Genomic DNA, 20,238 nt, shown 5'->3' with positions numbered 1-20,238 from the left:
TTGGCTATTGAGTTTTGAGTTCTTTATCTATTTGGATATTAAACCCTTAACAGATACATGATTTGCCAACATTTTCTCTTATTCCATAGGTTGCCTTTTTATTTTGTTGATTACTTCTTTCACTATGCAGAATCTTTTTAGTTTGATATAGTCCCACTTATTTATTTTTGCCTTTGTTGCTTGTACTTTTGGTGTCATGTTCAGGTAATTGCTGCCAAGAACAATGTCAAGGAACATTTTCCCTACGTTTTGCCTTGTGGTTTCAAGTTGTAAATTTATGCAATCTATGTTGAGTTTATTTTTGTGAGTGGTGTAAGATTAGGGTCTGATTTCATTCTTCTGCATGTGGTTATCCAGTTTTCCCAACACCATTTACTGAAGAGACTATCCTTTCCTCATTGAGTGTTCTTGGCCCTCTTGTCAAATATTAGTTGACTATGTATGTGGGGGGTTATTTCTGGGCTGTCAATTCTGTTCCATTTATTTATGTTTTTATTTTTATGCCAGTACCATACTGTTTTCATGACAGTATCTTTGTAGTATAGTTTGAAATCAAGAAGTGTTATATCTTCTCCTGTGTTCTTTCTCAGGATTGCTTTGGCTATTTGGGGTCATTTGTAGCTTCTTACAAATATTAGGGTTGTTGTTTTTTGTGAAAAATGCCATTGGAATTTTGACAGGGATTGCATTTAATCTATAGGTGACTTGTGTAATATGGACATTTTAACAATGTTAATTCTTTTGATGAAGGAACAAGGGCTTTCTTTCCAATATTTTGTCCATTTTTCCATTTCTCCATTTTTCCATTTCTTTCATTAAAGTCTTGTGGTTTTCATTGCACCATTCTTTCACTTCCTTGGTTAAGTTTATTTCTAGGTATTTTATTGTTTTTGATTTTATAGTGAATGGAATTATTTTATTTTTTAAATGTTTTGTTGTTAGCATATAGAAATGCAACTGATATCTGTCTGTTGATTTTATATTCTGTAACTTTACTGAATTCAGTTATCATTCTAGCAGTTTTTTGTGGGGACTTTAGAATTTTCTATGTATAAGATTAGATCATTTGCAAAGACAATTTTACTCTTCCTATTTGGATGATTTTCATTTCTTTAAAAAAAATTTTTTTTATTAATTAATTTATTTTGTCTGATGGCTCTGGACTTTCAATGCTGTGTTGAATAGAAATGGTAAGAATGGTCACCCTAGTCTTTTTCCTGATCTTAAGGGAAAAGCTTTCAACATTTCACCATTAAGTATGTTGTTGGTTGTGGGTTTGTTATATATGGCCTTTATTTTGATAAGGTATGTTCCTTTTAAAACCAACTCATTGAGTGTTTTTATCACGAAAGAATGTTCTGTTTTGTCAAATGCTTTCTTTGGATTATTGATAGGATCATATGATTTTTTATTTCTCTTCTTTTAATGTGGTATATTACACTTATTGATATGTGTATGTTAAACCATCCTTGCATCCCAGGGGCAAATCCCACTTGGTCATGGTGAATGATCCTGTTCAATGTGGTGTGTTAATATTTTGTTGAGAATTTTTGTATCTCTATTCATCAAGGATATTGGTCTGTGGTTTTCTTGTAGTATCCATATCTAGTTTTGGTATCAGGATAATGCTGACCTGGTAAAATGAGTTTGAAAATGTTTTCTCCACTTCCATTTTTTGGATGATTTTGAGAAGTATCAGTGTTAATTTTTCTTTAAATGTTTGATTAAACTTACCAGTGAAACCATCTGGACTGAGGCTTTTCTGTGTTGAGAGATTTTTGATTACTGATTCAATCTCCTTATTAGTAATTGGTCTGTTCAGGTTTTATGTTTCTTTATTACTCAACCTTAGTAGATTATATGCTTCTAGGAATGTATCCATTTCTTCTAGTTTCTACACTTTGTTGGTGTGTATATATTCACAGTAGCCTCTCATGATCTATTGTATTTCTGTAGTATCATTTGTAATGTCTCCTCTTTCACTTCTGATTTTGAGTCTTCTCTTTTTCTTAATCTAGCTATAGATTTATCAATTTTGTTTTTTTCAAAAACCAGCTCTCAATTTCCTTAGTACTTTCTATTATTTTTCTTGTTTCTATTTTATTTCTCTTCTGATCTTTGTTATTTTCTTCCTTCTACCAAGTTTGGGCTTGGTTTGTTCTTCTTGTTCTGGTTCCTTGTGATATAAACTGAGGTTGTTTATTTGAGATCTTACTTGTTTATTAACATAGTGTTTATCTCAATAAACTTTTCTCTTAGAATTTCTTTTGTAGCTTACTATAGGTTTTGATAGGTTGTGCTTCCATTTTCATTTGTTTCAAGATGTTTCTTGATTTCCTTTTGGCTTTCTTTGACCCATTGGTTGTTCAGGAGCATGTTGTTAAATCTTTACACACTTGTGAATTTTCCAGCTTTCCTCCTGTTATTGATTTCCAGTTTCATACCATTGTGGTCAGAAAAGACACTTAGTATGATTTCAATCTTCTTTATTTGCTAAGAAGTTTTCTGACCTATCTTGTGATTTATCCTGTATAATATTCCATGTGCAGTTGAGAAGAATGTGTATGCTGTTATTATTGGGTGAAATGTTCTAAAATTGTTGGTTAAGTTCATTTGACCTAATGTATGGTTCAAATCCAATGTCCATGTTGATTTTTTTTTTCCTGCATTATCTATCCATTGCTAAAATTTTTGTGGTATCTGGAGTCCCTTACTCCTACATCATTGGTTACTACTTTTCTCTTCAGATGTTAGTATATGCTTAATATATTTAAGCCTCTGATGTTTGGTGCATATATATTTACAATTGTTATACCTTCTTGATGAATTGACTCCTTTATCATTACATAATTACCTTCTTTATCCCTTGTTATCATTTTTGCTTGAAACCTATTTGTCTTATATAGCTACCTTGCTTTGTTTTGGTGTCCATTTGCATGGAATATGTTTCCATTCCTTCACTTTGAGCCTATACATGTACTTAAAGCTGAAGTGAAGTCTAGTAGGCAGCATATAGTTTGGTCCTGTTTTTTGTTTTGTTTTTTTTGTTGTTGATTTTTGTTCTTACAAATGCCACCTTACTCATTGTTTTATGGCTGTTTTGTACTTCCTTTTTTCTTCTTTTTTGCTGGCTATCTTAGTAAAGTGATAATTTTACATGGTGGTATGCTTTGATCCCCTTCTATTTACCTTTCGTTTATCTATTGTAGATTTTGCTTTGTGGTTTCCATGAGGCTTATATAAAAAACTACACACACACACACACACACACCCTACACAGAGGTCTATTTTAGGTTAATAATAATAATTTAACTTTAATCACAAAAAAACCCTCTGTTCCTTTAGGCCCCTCTTTTATGATTTGCTGTCACCATTTATATCTTTTTAATTGTGTATCCATTAGCAAATTGTTCATGCTATAGCTACTTTTAATACTTTTGTCCTTTGACCTTTATTAGAGTTAAGTTAGCATGTCACCATATTACAGTTAGGATATTCTGAATCTGACTGTATGCTTATCTTTACCAGTATTGTATGTTTTCAGGTTACTAGTTAGAGATCTTTTGCTTCAGCTTGAAAACTCTTTTCAACATTTTTTTTTTTTGTAAGTCAGGTTTAGTAGTGATGAGGTCCCTCAGCTTTTGTTTGTTAGGGAAAGTTTTTATTCCTCCTGTAATTCTGAAGGACAGCTTTAATGGGTAAAGTATTTTTGGTTGGCAGTTTCTTTTTTCTAGTACTTTGAATATATCATCCCATTCTCTCCTGGCCTACAAAGTCTGAGGAACCTACTGATAACCTTATTGGGTGCCCTGGTATGAAAAAAATCTTTTGTTTCTCTTAGAGATTGTAAAATTCTTTCTTTGTCTTTAGTTTTAGACAGTTTTATTATTATATGTCTTGGAGAAGAACTTTATGGATTGAAATTTTGAGGTGACCTTTCAGTTCATAAACTTAGATGTCCAAACCTCTCCCCAGGTTTGGGAAGTTCTCAGCCATTATTTCTTTAATAAGCTTTCTACTTTTTCTCTTACTCTTTTCCTTCTGGGACTCCAATAATGCATACATTATCAATTTGGTGGCCTCTCCCTAATTCTCATAGGCTTTTTTCATTCCTTTTCATTCTTTTTTCTTTTTTTCTCCTCAGATTGGATCATTTCAGTATGCCTTCTTGCTCACTGATTCTCTCTTCTGCCTGTTGAAGATGGCTAATGAAGTTCTCTATTGAATTCTTCAGTTCAGTCATTGTATTCTTCACCTCTGAAGTTTCTATTCGGTTCTTTTATGTTTTTTCCTCTCTCCTTGTTGACTTTCTATTTTATTCATGTTTGTAATCCTGATGTTAATTGTGTGTGTTCTCTTGTAGCTCTTTCAGCATACGTAGAACAATTATTTTGAGTTCTTTGATCTCCATTTCTTTGGGGTCAGTTACTAGAAGTTTGCTATATCCCTTTTGTAGAGATATGTTTCCCTGATTCTTTGTGATCCCTGTAGCCTTATGCAGATGTCTGCATATTTGAAGAAGCAGCCACCTCTTCCAGACTTTATGGACTGATTTTGATAAGGGAAGCATTCACCTGTGAATAAGAGCACACTACATCATGCTGTGACCCTGGGTCTGCTTGTATAGGGTGTCAAGTTCAGGGGCACATGGCAGCACCTAGTCTGGGCAGGATATTATGTCTCTGAGGCCACTGGGGTTCACAGTATCAACAACTGTGTTCTCCTTGGTGAGTACTGTGGTGGGTGGTGGGTCCACAGTGGCTACAAAGGGTGTTAGGGTCTTAAGGGGCACCTCCTATTCCAGTAGCTAACAACCAGGGCAGGCAGCAGTGGTGTCTAGAGCCAGTGGTTTTCACATCATCAGCTGTGGTGACTAGCTGCAGGTGCCTATATGGTGGCAGAGGCCAGGTGCAGACACACTGATAGTGATGGGGGTCAAGGCAGGTAGCAAGGCCAAAGCCAACTATGGGCTCACTTGCAGCTGTCAAGGCCCTGGCTGTCAGGGTTCTCTCCTATGGCTGTGTATTCTACACTGGGGTGTGTGCAATGCAGTGGAGGCTGGTGATAGGGGTCAGGCAGCTGGGCATGCTGATGCACATATGGAGGGGCTAGTTATAGGTTGGCACAGTGGTGCCAGCCATAACAGAAGGAAGGGCCTGCTCTGGGCCTGCAAGCAATTGCATGGACCCTGGGATCAGTGCACTCACAGGCAGCCTCACAGTCCCCCTCTGAGCATACACACTGCAGTGGAGGCCAGTGACAGGGGTTTGGCTGGGAATGTGCAGGTGCACAGCTGGAGAGGCTGTCTAGAGGTGGACTCAGTGGTGCCAGCAAGCACCAAGTGTGATCGAGACCCATGAGCAGGGGCCCTGGATGTTGGTGTGTTCTTCTGTGGTGTGCAAGCTGCCATGGAGGCTGGTGATGGGGGCCACACTGGGCCATGCAGGTGCACAGCTGGAAGGGCAGAGAGGGATTGAGGTGGTTAGTGTTAGCAAATGCAAACACCTGTTGGGGTGACAACTTGTAGATCTGAGGGAGGTTCTCAGTGGTTGTACTACCTGGTGACTTTGTCAGTGGTGGAAGCTGCTGTGTTTGTCTGCAAAGTCTCTGTGAACCACAAACATGCCCATGTGTGACTGCTAATAGTGGTCTCTGCTTTTCTTCCTCATTCCTTGCTGACTCTATATATCTCAGCTTTGCCAGTCTGGGTGGAGTAAACTCAAAATAGGACCTTTGCACAGTGCTTGGAGAGGCTGGTTGTTCACACCATGCTGCTTTTCCTGGTGAGAGAAACTCTTTCTAGCTAGGAAATTCCTTTTTGGCACTGAACAATGCTGACTTGGGGGATGTGATGATACAGGTGAAATGAAGTTTATTCCTTCTCTTCTTGAGTGATTATTCTGGGTTTTTTTTGTTCCATGGTGTTGCTAAAATTTCCTAAGTGGTCTTCCAGAGTCTTTTTTGTTTGTGAATAGCTGTCCAGTCATTGATCTTTGTGGGGGGATGGGGAAGCTGGGTTCTTGTATATTGCCATTTTTTCCTGCAACCAACTTCTTTTGTGTCTTGATGAAAGTATTGTAATATTACCCTGTAATAAGAAGAACCATGACTTGAATACTTACACATTCATTGCTGTTTCACAGAAGTTTTGCATATTTGTTGCATTTGTAACTTATAAAATTATTTTTCTGTGAGATGCCCTCACAAAGTATCTTCCAATATTATATTTACAGAGAAAATAATTCTTACAGATAAAAAATAGAATCACTTACCTCATACAGGCTTTATACCTAGGTTTCTAGTATGATGTAAAATTTCCTTGTTAATTAATACATGATGCAGGTATAAATCAGTCATGAAGAACCAAACATATTTGTTTCCATATGTTCTCACTGATTTCACTAAGTTGAAACCTCATGGATAAATTTCTGTATAATTAGATGAGCATGATAACTTCCCAGAAAGACAGGCTTTCCTGGGATACACTACTATCCAAGTGCATGTGAGTTTGGAGAGAAGCAAGGATGGATGTATGCATAATCATATGGGTACACTAACCAATGAATAAACTTGAAACAACCAATCATTTCAGAGCTATTAAGAAAATACTGAATGTGGCAAAATGTGATCTGCTAATATGTTTTGCTAAAATACTATTTTAAAAACCATAGATCAGACTAAATAGACAGGGTTATGCAGTACAGGCTGAATAAATCTGTCTCTCTCTGGATTGGGTCAGTATTTAAGTTCTTTAGAGAAATGTATGCCATGGTGACTAGACTTAACATGATAATCATTTTGAAATGCACAGAAATATAGAATCACTATGTAGTGTACCAGGAACTGACATAGTGTATTTCAATTATACTTCAAAAACAAAGTCATAGAAAAAGATCAGATTTGTGGCTACTAGAGTTGGCGGGTGGGGAGAGGGCAAACTGGATGAAGGCAGTACAAAGGTACAAACTCCCAATTATAAGATAAATAAGTATTAGGGATGTAATGCACAACATGATAAATACAATTAACACTGCTGTGAGTTACATATGAAAGTTGTTGAGAGTAAATCCTGAGAGTTCTCATCACAAGAAAAATTTTTTTCTATTTCTTTAATTTTGTATCTGTTTTGAAATGACGGATTTCGCTAAACTTATTGTGGTAATCATTTCATGATGTGTTAAGTCAAATCATTATGCTGTACACCTTAAACTTATACAGTGCTGTATGTCAATTATATCTCAATAAAACTGGAAGAAAAAAGAAAAATATATGCAGCTCTCCAGACATAATACATTAAGAAAACCATGTTCTGTCTTTTAAAAAATTGAAAAGACATAGGAATGCATATAGTTTGATTTTTTAACCGGAAGTCAAAAAGAGTAAATTTTTTATATTCATGATGAACTCACTGAAAACTCAGTTCATGAACTTGATATTAAAAAGAGTGACGGCAAATCTGAACAGATACTTTATTGCAACTGCCAATTTCTTTTTATCTAATTAGATTTTACTTTTAGTTGTTTTCAGAAGAATTAGAACTATACAGAGTTGTGAAATAAAAATGAACTCTAACATTCTGAACCAAGAGATATGAAAAGTTTATAAATGATTGAAAAGTCAAAAGAACACATTCCTTTGAAAAAAAGGAAGAAGGCTAGAGGAAAAAAAATATTTAATGGAAAAATAAATGAATTAGAGAAATGTCATAAACCAAATATGCATTATAGATCAAACATTTTCAATCCTGTTGATACAATCTAAGTATCAACACAATGCTGTTGTGAGAAATCAAATGGAATTTTCAATGACAAGTGTAAAGGCTCTGTGCTACAACACAGAATTGAAGTACTTTGTTAACTCCCAATTTTGACAAATTTAAGAAAATCCTTCTGTTAGAATCTGTTTTATAAACTATTGATGCACTAAAGAAATAAAGTCTTTGGAGATAAAGAACCCTTTTACTACACTAATATGATTAAGAATGTAATAAAATAATTGTGTATTAATAGATCATTCTAAGAATATTCTAAGTGTAGCTTTAATTCCTACAGATTAACAGAATATAGATATCAATTACTTAGGTGAAGAGCGTGGTAAGAAGTTCCAAATGTCATGGTAGAAATAAAGCAGTAGAGGAGGAAATAAAAAAGAAATAGGTCTAAGGCTAGCTGGTGGAAACACAAATAATTCAGCATTTACAGACAGGATAGAATTTGTAATTGCTAATGGTGAAGGTCAGGGATACATGTTGTTGCAAATGGCAGAATTTGATTGTTTTTTATGACTGAGGAGTATTTCATTATATATACACACACACACACATATATATATATGTATATATATATATGTACACCACGTCTTCTTTATCCATTCATGTATTGTTGGACACTTAGATTGCTTCCATATCTTGGCTCTTGTACATAATGCTGCTGTGAACATTGGGGTGTACTTCTTGGCTAGCATTGCAGGTCTTGCAGACCAAGAACATTTTTGTCAGCACAGAAATTTATATTAAGCAGGCTGGTCTAGAATACCTCGTGCTTGTATCATTTGTTACTTTTTTTTTAAACGTTTTGTGTTTTTTTAATTGAGACAAAATTGATGTATTACATCCTGTAAGTTTAAGGTGTACAACATGTTGATTTGATACATTTATATATTGCAAGATGATTACCACCTTAGTGTTAGTTAACACCTCTATCACATCACATAATTGTCATTTCTTTGTTGTGGTGGGAGTAATTAAGATCTAGTCTCTTAGCAACTTGCAATACAATATTATTATCTGTAATAACTATGCTGTGCATTAGGTCTCCAGGACTTATTTATCCATTGGTTGCAAATTTGTACCTTAAACAATATCGCAATTCTCCCACCCACGAGCACCTGGTAACCACATTTCTACTCTGTTTTCATGAGTTTGGCTTTTTCAGATTCCATACATAAGTGAGTTTTTGGTTTTGTGTGTCTGACTTATCTCACTTGGCATAATGTATTCAAGTTCCATTCATGGTGCAAATGGCAGGATGTTATTCTTTCTCATGGCTGAATAATATTTAATTGTGTGTGTGTGTATACCACATTTTCTTTATCCATTCATCCATTGATGGACACTCAGGCTGTTTCCATATCTTAGCTATTGTGAATAATGCTGCAATAAACATGGGAGTGCATATATCTCTTCAATATCTGTTTTCATTTCCTTTCAGTATATACTGTGAAGTACAGTTGCTGGATCATATGGTAGTTCTATTTTTAATTTTTTGAGGAACCTCCATATTTTCCATAGTGCTTGAACCAAATTACATTCCTACCAAGAGTGTACAAGTCTTCCCTTTTCTCCACATCCTCACCAACACTGGTTATCTCTTGTCTTCTTGATAGCCATTCTAAAAGGTGTGTGGTGATACCTCACTGTAATATCTCACTGTGGTTTTGATTTATATTTCCACAATTATTAGTAACATTGAGCATCTCTTCATGTAGCTGTTAACCATTTGGATGTCATCAATGGAAAAATGCCTAACTCTTCTGCTCTTTTTCAATTCAATTGTTTGGCTTTTTTAAATTCAGTTGTATAGATTCCTTGTATATTTTAGGTATTAACCCCTTATCCAATATATAGTTTGCAAATATTTTCTCCCATTGCATAGGTTGCCTTTTTGGTTGTTTATTTTGCTGTGCAGAAGCTTTTTAGTTTGATGTATTCCTACTTGTTGATTTTTGCTTTTGCTGCTTATAGTTTTGGTGTCATATCTAAAAAATCATTGCCAAGATCAATATCAAGGAGATTTTTCCCTATGAATTCTTCTAGTACATTTATGGTAACAGGTCTTATGTTAAAACCTTCGATATATATTGACTTCATTTTTGTGAGAGTGTAAGATCCAGTCCAATTTCATTTTTCTGCATGTAGCTGTCCAGTTTTCCCAGCACCATTTATTAAAGAGATTATTATTTTCCCAATTGTTGTTGGCTTTCTTGTCAAATATTAGTTGACTGTAAATGTGTGTGTGGGTTATTTTTGGGCTCTCAATTCTGTTCCACTGGTTTATGTGTCTATTTTTATGTCAGTACCATACTGCTTTGATTACTATAGCTTTGTAGTATATTTTGAAATCAGGAAGTGTGATACCTCCTTCTGTGTTCTTCTTTTTAAGGATTTCTTTGGGTATTCAGTGTCTTTTGTGGTTCCTTAAATATTATAGGATTCTTTTTTAAAAAATTGTGATCCTTGCAATGCTGTTGGAAATTTGAAAGGGATTGCACTAGATCCATAGATGGCTTTGGATAGTATGTACATTTTAACAATATTCTTCCAACCCGTGAACAAAGGATATCTTTTCATTTGTGTCTTCTTTAATTTCTTCATCAAAGTCTCATAGTTTTCAGTGTATAGATCTTTCACTTTCTTGGTTACATTTACTCCTAGTTATTTTATTGTTTTTGATGCTATAGTGAATGGGGCGGTTTTCTCTAATTCTTTTTCAGAAGTTCTCTTTTAGCATATGGAAATGCAGATGATTTCTGTATGTTGACATTGTATCTTGCAACATTGCTAAATTCATTGATTAGTTCCAACAGTTATTTGGTGGAGTCTTTGGGGAGTTCAGATCATTGCAGATCATATTATCTGCAAATAAAGAGAATTTCACTTCTTTCATTCCAGTTTGAATGCCCTTTATTTTCTTTGCCTTGCTTAATTGCTATAGTTAGGACTATCAGTATTGTGATGAATATGAGCGTGAGAATGCATACCCTGTCTTGTTCCTCATCTTAAAGAAAAAGCTTTCAGTTCTTCACCACTGAGTACTATTTTAGCTTTGGGTAGGTCATATATGGCGTTCATTATGATGAATCATGTTCTCCTTATGCCCAGTTTGTTGAAAGTTTTTTATTAGGAAAGGATGTTGTATTCTGAGATGCATCAATTGAGATGATCATATGATTTTTGTCTTGCATTTTATTATTGTGATGTGTCACATTTATTGATTTATATGTGATGAGCCATCCTTGGGATAAATCCCACTTGATCCTGGTGAATGACCCTTTGTAATGTGCTGTTGAATTTGGTTTGCTAATATTTTGCTGAGAATTTTTACATCTATGTTCATCAGGGATATTGGTCTATAGTTTTCTTTTTTTTGCAGTGTCCTTATCTGGCTTTAGTAAAAGAGTAATCCTGGCCTTGTAAAATAAGTTTGGAAGTGTAGAGGAGTTTGAGAAGGATTGGCTGTAATTATTCTTTAAAAGTTTGATAGAATTCACCATTGAAACCATCTGGTCTGGGGCTCGTCTGTGTTGGGAGCATTTTGATTACTGATTCAATCCCCTTACTCATTATTGGTCTACTCACATTTTCTGTTTCTTCCCAATTTTGGTACGTTGTGTGTTTCTAGGAATCTATTTCTTTTTAAGTTATTCAATTTGTTGACATAATATGGTTTATAGTAGTCTCTCATGATCTTTCGTAATTCTGTAGTATCAGTTGTAATGTCTCCTCTTTCATTTGTGACATAATTTGAGTCTTCTCTCTTTTTTCCTAGTTTATCTGAGCATATCCTGTCTACTGGAGCTTGATCTCATCTCATTACTGCACTCAGGAGCTGGCTGCAGAGTGGGAGGAGGTGTGGATAGGGTACTGGGGGTGATTGCTGACTCCCGTAGGGAGTGCTCCTGCTGTGTGTACATGTGTGGTACTCCCCAATACTCATGGGTGGACTCCCTGCTGAGCACACGCATCATGGTCTGTTTTCCTTTAATGCCCTTTGTTATTCTTATTTCCCTGTTTCCTGATTTCCTCCCTCTTCTCAGTCATGAAGGTCCTGTCCTCAGGACTCTGAGTGCTGCTGGAGAGAAAGTTTTCTCCAGCTGGGTTCTGCATCACTGGGGTAGTTGGACACTCACTCACTGCTCTCCTTTTCCCCTGAGGGAGAGGTCACCACCACCTGACAGTTCAGCATTGTGCAGGCTTGCCTTGGGTGGGGGCAGCACTGTTGAAGTTGTTCTTACCAACTTCACTGCACCAATGGCATGCTAGAATACCCCTTCAGGAAGTCAGGAAGGCTGGACTTCTGAAATGTCTCTCGTGTCTGTGGATATCTGCTCAGGTCAGCACTCTTCAGGCTTTTTCCCAACTGTGGCAAAAGGTGCTGGGGCAAGTTTGCTTCTCTTCTGGTTCCACAGTCCATGCTAAAGTCTGTCTACCTCTTGCTGGATACACAGATGGGTGAGACTCCTCTTACGTCCCTTGGCATATGGTGCTGGATGCCACAGCTCCCACAAAGGCACTTTTGTTCATGAATAAATGTCTAACTTTTTATTGAAAAGGGGGAACTAAAAAGAGGAACCATGATGCTGACATCACTTCTGTAATTACCTTTAATTTACCAACTAGACTATATCTCACACTACTGAAACTTTCTCCTATACATTTTTGTTTTAGTTATGTTTCTAATGTCTTGCTAACAGAAACAAATAAATAATAAAATGTTTTCCTGATAACTTTTCTTCCCCCTTCAAGTATCATTACATCAAAATATCCTCCTGGATTTTATTTGCACAAGTAGTCTTAATTTGTATTCCATAGACAATAATTTCCCTTTGTTTTCCTAGTCTAATGATTTCTTATTTAGTCTCATTTATTTAACAAACATTTTAAATGCTTATCGTAATCATAGCTAACATCCACTAAGCCTTAATATGCTGAGTATTATAACAGGCTCTTTACATTGAGTCTGTTTTAAAATTTTCACAACAGAATAAAATATATTATTCTTTCCAATTTACAGATAAGGGAAATAACTGAGGTTGAGAGGGTAGATGATTTGCCTAAGGAAACACAGCTAGTTTTTAAAAAATTCAATGACAAAACGTCATAGTCTGCCCTCTTAACTACTGTGATATTTCCTTTGTGCCAGCTGCCTTAGTACCCTTACCCTGACTGTGTGGAGAAGGAATGAGGAAGGGGGAGAAAAGATAGTAGCTACAAGCTTAATAAGACATGAAACGTCAGAGAATAACAGACAAGCTCACCTCTGCTATAGAAACAGGAATGAAAGCTAATACGTATGTCTACATATGCTGTGTAGAGACTTGCAAAATGCAGTGTGATTATGCACAAACCCTTGGGTCACTGGCCTCAGAGGAATCAAGGGACAAATTATGTCCATTTGCAGATAGAACAGTAGCTGCTGTAAACAAAAATCGCAATGTTCTGTAGTAACCATTTTCATAGGCCAAAACTGGATCCAAAACAGACGGAGATTTTCTCAACTCGGGCAGAAGCAGGCAGAGAAGATAAAAGAGCAAGCTGGGGAAATGGACCCATTTGTAGGATTAGCTCTTTAGAAAACAGGATAGGAAGAGAGAGTCATGCTATCCAATTGTTAGTGACTTAAGAGACAAAGCCTTCTCTGATTTGATCAAGTCAGAAGTTGAAGTCCTAGCCAAAATCTGGATCACAGGCAAAGAGCCCAGAAAGCAGGTAACAGGGAAAAACAGGTTTGAGTTGGAAAGCTCATCACTGTAAGATCCTAGTTAGTATTGAGGATATAGAAAATAATTCGTCACCCAGAAGACAGGGTTTCAGACAGTGTTAAAGTGTCAGCTGCAAACAATAGAGCTGAGGTTCTAGGTAAGGCTTCAGCTACAGCAGACAACTGTAGTACCAGGCAGAGTCATGGAGGAAGAACCCCAGGCCAAGGCAGTGGAGCAGAGGGTGGTACAAGTTTGATCCCCAGGGGTCACGTGGTTATTCAAAGCTCACACTATTATATACGGGACAACAGATCTTTGGCAGTAGATGTATTCTATACTTAACCATCTGGTAAAGCTGGAGCTCTTTGCATATACTCCTTGATTAAGGTAGAGATTAGTTAGGTCAGTCTGTGTACAGCAACTGAGAGGGTCTGGAAAAAGGCAAAAGGTGGCATTCTCTATTGAACACAGGTGGTTCTGATCTCTAATTCTGGCATCAAAAAATAGTCTTCTGACTTGCAAAGTACTTGTCAGTCACTGATAAACTGCCTTAGCTGTTTTTCTTGCATAAGCCCATCAAAGGCAAATTTGTATTCATCCATATATTTTCTAGTAGGTTCTTCTCCCTCCTTCCGTAACCATAGAAAATGTATTCTTGGTATATAGATCACTCACAGCCTGAAGTAGATCTTATATAGAATTTTAAAATACTCATTGTGTATTCTTAGTGAAGCCCGTGTGGCTTGGTCATATGGCTTTATAGCAGTATATAAGCAATATCCACTTACAACACTTGATTAATGCTATTTGAGAAGATTCATTTAAATAATAAATTCTGTTGTCATACCTGGATTTTTATATTTGTTCACAAAATGTTCTCTTAATTCCTAAGAACTATTTCGAAGCTCTCTTCGTAAGAATCAAGAAAAAACACATAAGGGATTTTCGGCTTTTTGTTTTTTCTTAAAACATTGATAAACAAGTACCCGGATTATTACAATTCAATCCCACAAGTATTTAATTTGTGGACATACACTAGAGACACAGAGGCGGATAAGATGCTATAACTACTATGAAGAATCTCAGTCTATATCAAGAATCTCAGTCAATCCTGGGTGAAGGTAAAGAGACACACATTCACAAGTAACTACAATGCAAGTCCACAGTGATAAATGGTGTAAAACAACTGTAAACATTTCCTGTGGGAGCAAAAAGGAAAAAGTGATTGAGATTATGGATATTAAGAAAGAGAAGCCTTGCAAAATATGTAACATTTGAGTTATACCTTAAGGTTAGCTATATCAAGGCAGAGAAGGAAAATGAGAGAAGGGGTAAGGGAAAAGGCTGTTTTTGGCAGAGGAAGGAAAGATTCAGAGACCGAAAATTGCATGTTTTATTCAAGGGCAGGAAATAGTATCCTGTGTCTGAAGTACAGCGGGTAAGGAGAAGGGGGAACGCTGTTGGAGATAGCAGATTCTGATTATGAAAGGCATTGAACACCATATTGGGGTTTAATTTCAATCCCTAGGAAATGGGAACCCCTAAAAACAGAACTCATAATGGAGACTCAGTTAAGAGAATATCATAGCAGATTTATAAAGTTTGAAAACTGCTTGCTTAGATTCTGGAAAGGTTGCTTAATAAAGAAGCACTAGTGGTGGTAAGACAAGTTTGACTTTCAAAATGATTATGTAAGAGATATTGTTATCTACACTAGGGTAATGGTTTAAAACAATGCACTTCAGTGTAGAGAGGTCCATTTGTATATTGTTGAGACAGCACCCTCAAAGAGCCGAATGGTCTTCCTTTGACTCCATAATCAAATAGAGTAAAATGAAGATTCTACATTTTATACATTTAGAGAATGAATGGAGGGAGATATAATCAAACACATTAGGAGGATAGTAAAGGGAAGAGGTGTCAGGAAACAATGAATTTGGTTTGAACCTTTTGTCAGAGGTTTCTAATATGGGCTACCCTGTCTACATTTCCCAGAGTCCCCAGTAGTTAAATGAACCACGTAACTGAGCTCTATGCAAGAGAATATAACTGCAGTGATGTGTACCACTTCCAGACCTGGATAAAAAATTCCCCTGTGCATATTTCTTGTTTTATCTTCTCCTGCCACTGAATGCAAGTGACTGTGCTGTCCTAGAGAAAGCAGATGGTGCCTCAGTTCATGGATGAGAGATACCTGAGAACTAGACATACTTTCCTTGAACTGTTAACTTGAGTGATCAGTAAACCTCTATTGTTTTTGAGACATTGTATTGGTTTTGAGACATTGGGGTCTCTTTTATTCTGAAGCTCAGCTGAACTGAATACAAATGTATTGAGTTTAAAATTTCTGTAACACAATGGTTACAATGATCCACGAGACATAAATAAGCAGGGTCCCAAGATTACACAGAGGAGAAGCACCTAACTCAGAATGAGAAGGCTGTGAAAGCTCCCAGAAATTTACCTTAAGCTGAGACCAGGAGTTTGATGAGATAGAAAATTACTGGGAAAGGCACTCCTCAGAGTAAGAAAGAGTCATCTGGATATGAATATAATATTGAACGCCAGGCTTTTTGTGAATTTTGTTTATTGCCATTTGGATTCTGGAAGCAGAGATAGCAATTAGTCTTGCTGAGATGTATTAGTTTTATTAAAAATTATTTTGTTAAAGGTACAACTCTAAGCAGGTTCTTTTGTCTGTTGGATCAAGGAGGTCTTTATTTAATACGTAGTCTTTCATGATGTGGAGAAACTTTAAGCAAGCTTTAATTCAGCTACCTGTGCTCCCTAGACTAAGTTTTGAAGCAACTAAAGGTCCCTAGGCCAAAAAAAAAAAAAGTGGTTTCTTAGCATTACATTAAGGTAACTGCAGAGACTGTCAACAGAGAACGGGGGGGCAGGGGGGGGCAGGGGGCAGGTAAAAGTATTTTGACAAACTGGTGCCAATGGAAATTGGATTTTCCCTCATCTTGTCAGAGGAGGAAAAGCGCTTTCTAGTGAGTGTGAGAATAACAGCACAGACCAAATTCACCTTCTGTTACTTAAATGATTCTCCTTTGCATTTCATATAAATTTTAAAATGAACTTGTTAATTTCCAAAAACGCAAAATAGGTAGACATTTTATTGGGATGACAGTAAAGCTATATATCAATTTATGTAGGACTGCCATCTTTATAGTACTGAATCTTTCCATCAGTAAACATCATAAATTTCTATACTTAGGCCTACTTTAATATTTTTTTGTCAATGGTATGCCACTCTTTTTCGTATAGAGTAGTAGCACTTGTGACAGTTTTGTAGTGGCGGCTGTTGAAAAATTATATCTATTCCTAGAAGTTTGCTGGTTTATAAAATGGTAACATTTTCCCTACATAGTTGAAAACTTTTAAAAATATCATGTCTAGTCGTCTGTTGCTGATATATAGACATGCAATTGATTTTATATACTGATCTTATATCCAGTGATCATGCTAAATTTGCTGATTAAGTCATTTATTCATTCTTTTGGATTTTCTCTAATCACAGTCATGTCAACTATTAAAAATGGCAGGGGCTTCCCTGGTGGTGCAATGGTTGAGAGTCCGCCTGCCGATGCAGGGGACACGGGTTCGTGCCCCGGTCAGGGAAGATCCCACATGCCGCGGAGCGGCTGGGCCCGTGAGCCATGGCCGCTGAGCCTGCGCGTCCGGAGCCTGTGCTCCACAATGGGAGAGGCCACAACAGTGAGAGGCTCACGTACGGCAAAAAAAAAAAAAAAAAAGGCAGATCTGTCTCTAACTCTTCTTTTTCATGACTTACAGCACTGGGTAAGACCTTCAGTACAATGTTTAATAGAAATGTCGTAAGCTAAGCTGACATCCTCTTATTCCTAATCTCAAGTAGAAAGAATAAAGTCTGCCAAATATTTTTTATAGATAACCATCTCTCAGATTAAGAAAACTACCTTATGGTCCTAGTTGTGACCTTTATCAAATACTATGTATACATCTAGCAGTATGATCATATGATGTTCCTCCTTTAGTACTGTAATTTCCTTTGTAAATGTATACCTTTCCTTACATAAGTTAGTAGTTTTTTCAATCAGATGTTAGATTTTTAAATTAGATTCAAAACCCACTGAAACTCTGCATGGAAGATTTTAATCTGTTAGAAAAATTCTAAGTGTCTACACTTACAATTTTATAGAAAAGGTTTTTGATAGTATGTATGTGATTCTGAAGCCAATACAGATAAAAAAATTTTAAATACCATTTTAAAAAATGCTTTCTCCAAAGGATGTTTCTCTCACATACATTTTTTGCTCATTTTCAAAATGTTTACTTTTGAGAATTTAAACTTCAGGTCCCCTTGCACATTTTCGAAAGGATGTGTAAGTCACTGCAATTGTATTTGTTAGAGCAACAGGAGAAAACTTATGTATCAGAATAGGCGATGTTAGGTTCAACAGACAACACCACAATTGTAATGGTTTAAAACAGGAAACTTTTATTTATTTCATCCTCCATGCTCAGTGAGGGTCTTTACATGGGCTCTGCTTAGAGAATTTATTCACCTACTAGAAGCTTATGGAACAGGAACTGTCCGGAAACACTGAGGGCTGCAGTGATGGAAAAGAAAATGTCAAAGTCTGCCCTATGCTATAAAAATGCTGACCGTATCAATTCTATTTATTTATTTATTTTGGTAAAAGCAAGGCACGTGGCCAATTTTGGCCAATGAGAGTAGTAATTTGAACATAATTCTCTTCTATGGTAGGAAACTGAATATTAGTGAACTAATAGGACTGACCACAATCTTCAGATCAGCAAATCTTTGGTTTCCTCCCTCTCTCGCTTACACACTCACCTCCTCCCCAGGGAAACTACCCAAACACCCCGTCCATTTACTGCTTTGATCTTCAAGCCCTAGGTCTCAGACAGTCATTCTGGCACACCCTCTGCCAGACCCAGAGTAGTGAAACAAGGACAGCATACCTGCTATGAACACCTCTATTCAGACGGAGAAATACTGAGAAACATGCAGCAATTACTCACGTTTAGCAAGGCCAATTCACGCTGGCCAAATGCAGAAGAAAGTGGAGAATAAGCCTCTGATTTGTCTTCCTAACCTAAGAGTAATTCCCAGTCCACAGCGATCCATGGTCCTTGAGTCCACCCTCTGGGAGGTAATTCTTTTTCCATTATCTTCCTAGGCTACAACTGAAGAAGACATGTGACAACATAACTTTTTAAGTGGTGCAAAGCTTTCTCAGCCCATTTTCTGCCCACAAAGAGAAGCACAACAGTCTACTTCAGTCCAGGTTAGTGTTTCTCTTCATAGTATAACTCTGAAATAATTTATTGACCTCTTATTTATTTGATTTCAATCATCATTAGGTACATACAAATAGCCACAGTCAGATTCTTCCCAGGACATTCCCCTCTATGTATACTTAATTGCAGATACCTTGAGCTATCAGAGTTATATTTTAAAGAAAATCACATCCTTAGTCTTTTTTCACTAAACCATCTTTCCAACAAAAAAATGTATTGCAGGCCACTTAACCTGTTCAAATGTTTTAGCTCTTATTTTATGGTCCATATGTTTTATATGATCTTTGCTACAAGGCTGATTTCACAGGCTTTTTCTCTTAATTTTACCTTTTACAGTTAGAAATCAAGACACAATTTCCTCTTACAAGCCTCAAGTCCTAACTTTCAGGACTGTCTTCTTCCTTTTCATTTTTCCTTTCAAACTGCCAATTTCTGCTCTGGGCTTATTTATTTCTTCTTCAAGTATAGTTAACAGTAGACAACCCACACTACTAGTATTCTGTTTTCCAACCCGTTAACCAAACTATAAAGGATGTTACTAACTTGCAAGTTACTGCAGACTACAGTTTTATCACTGGTTCTCCAAAGCTTAATGTAGACCTCCATCCTTCCAACTTACTTAAAAATTTTTTTCTTGCAACTTATTTCCTAACCAGGATGACGATGACACATAGGTCTATGTTATGGTAGCACACTAATTCTGGTATCATTTTTCATGTCAATCATGATATGGTAACAAATGAAAACATACGCCTTGTGGATTTTAGCAGTGTTTCTCATTCACACAAGGTGTTTAATTAACTAGCACGGGTCCTAATTACTGTACTCCTTCTGGAGTACACATGGCAAGAGTACCCTTTTCCAGGTTGAAAAAGGAATTGTACTGGTTTCATTGTCTGGTTAAGAAGAAGGAGAGGGAAGGGTAAGAAAAGAGAGAACATGACAAAATATTCACTGTCCCTTAAAGTTTGTCCTGTAAGAGACATGTCACTGCTACTCATGTTTCATTGGTCAAAACAAGACATGGGGCTGGAAAGTGATAGAGAAGTGTGATCTCAAAGGTCAGGAAATGGATATTGCTGAACACAGCCTACCACAAATGGGACTTGTAAATTAATTGTGGGAAATCCATATAAAAAAATCTCAAACAGCTATTTTAAAAATAAGAATCATGATGTTATAGAAAGACCTCCAAGACTTGTATGTATAATATGCTAAATTCTGTGTGAAAAGAGAGAGGGGGAGATAAAAATGCATTTTCTTATATAAAGTCTGGAAGAATATGCAAGAGACTGGCTAGAGAAAGGAGGCTATTCACTCACTCTACACTACTTTTTATTCTTGCATTTTGAACCACATAAGTGTATTTCCTCTTCAAAAACTATATTTTAAAGGGGCAAATTGTTATGCTTTTAAATTTAGAACAATCTGCTAGGTAACACATGA

General features: G+C 36.4%; 2 long non-coding RNA genes across 6 annotated transcripts in view; one reads left to right on the top strand and one right to left on the bottom strand.

Moving 5' to 3' along the window:
• LOC307191397 overlaps window positions 1-18,758 on the top strand; it is a 228,626-nt gene extending 209,868 nt beyond the window's left edge. Inside the window, exon 3 of the long non-coding RNA XR_013829751.1 lies at window positions 18,672-18,758. This is a non-coding gene — a long non-coding RNA (uncharacterized lncRNA). The remainder of the gene's footprint in view (window positions 1-18,671) is intronic.
• Window positions 17,983-20,238, bottom strand: part of LOC307191396 — a 646,337-nt gene continuing 644,081 nt past the window's right edge. For 4 of the 5 annotated variants that reach the window (XR_013829747.1, XR_013829748.1, XR_013829749.1 and 1 more), the window contains one exon: window positions 17,992-18,678. This is a non-coding gene — a long non-coding RNA (uncharacterized lncRNA). Of the gene's footprint in view, window positions 18,679-20,238 lie in introns of all 5 variants that reach the window. The other variant, XR_013829746.1, reaches the window with a different exon arrangement.

This window comes from Stenella coeruleoalba (assembly GCF_951394435.1).
Source record: "Stenella coeruleoalba genome assembly, chromosome: 9".
NCBI classification, from domain to species: Eukaryota; Metazoa; Chordata; class Mammalia; order Artiodactyla; family Delphinidae; genus Stenella; species Stenella coeruleoalba.
The sequence above is the reverse complement of the archived record's forward strand: the minus strand, read 5'-3'. Positions and strand labels throughout refer to the sequence as shown.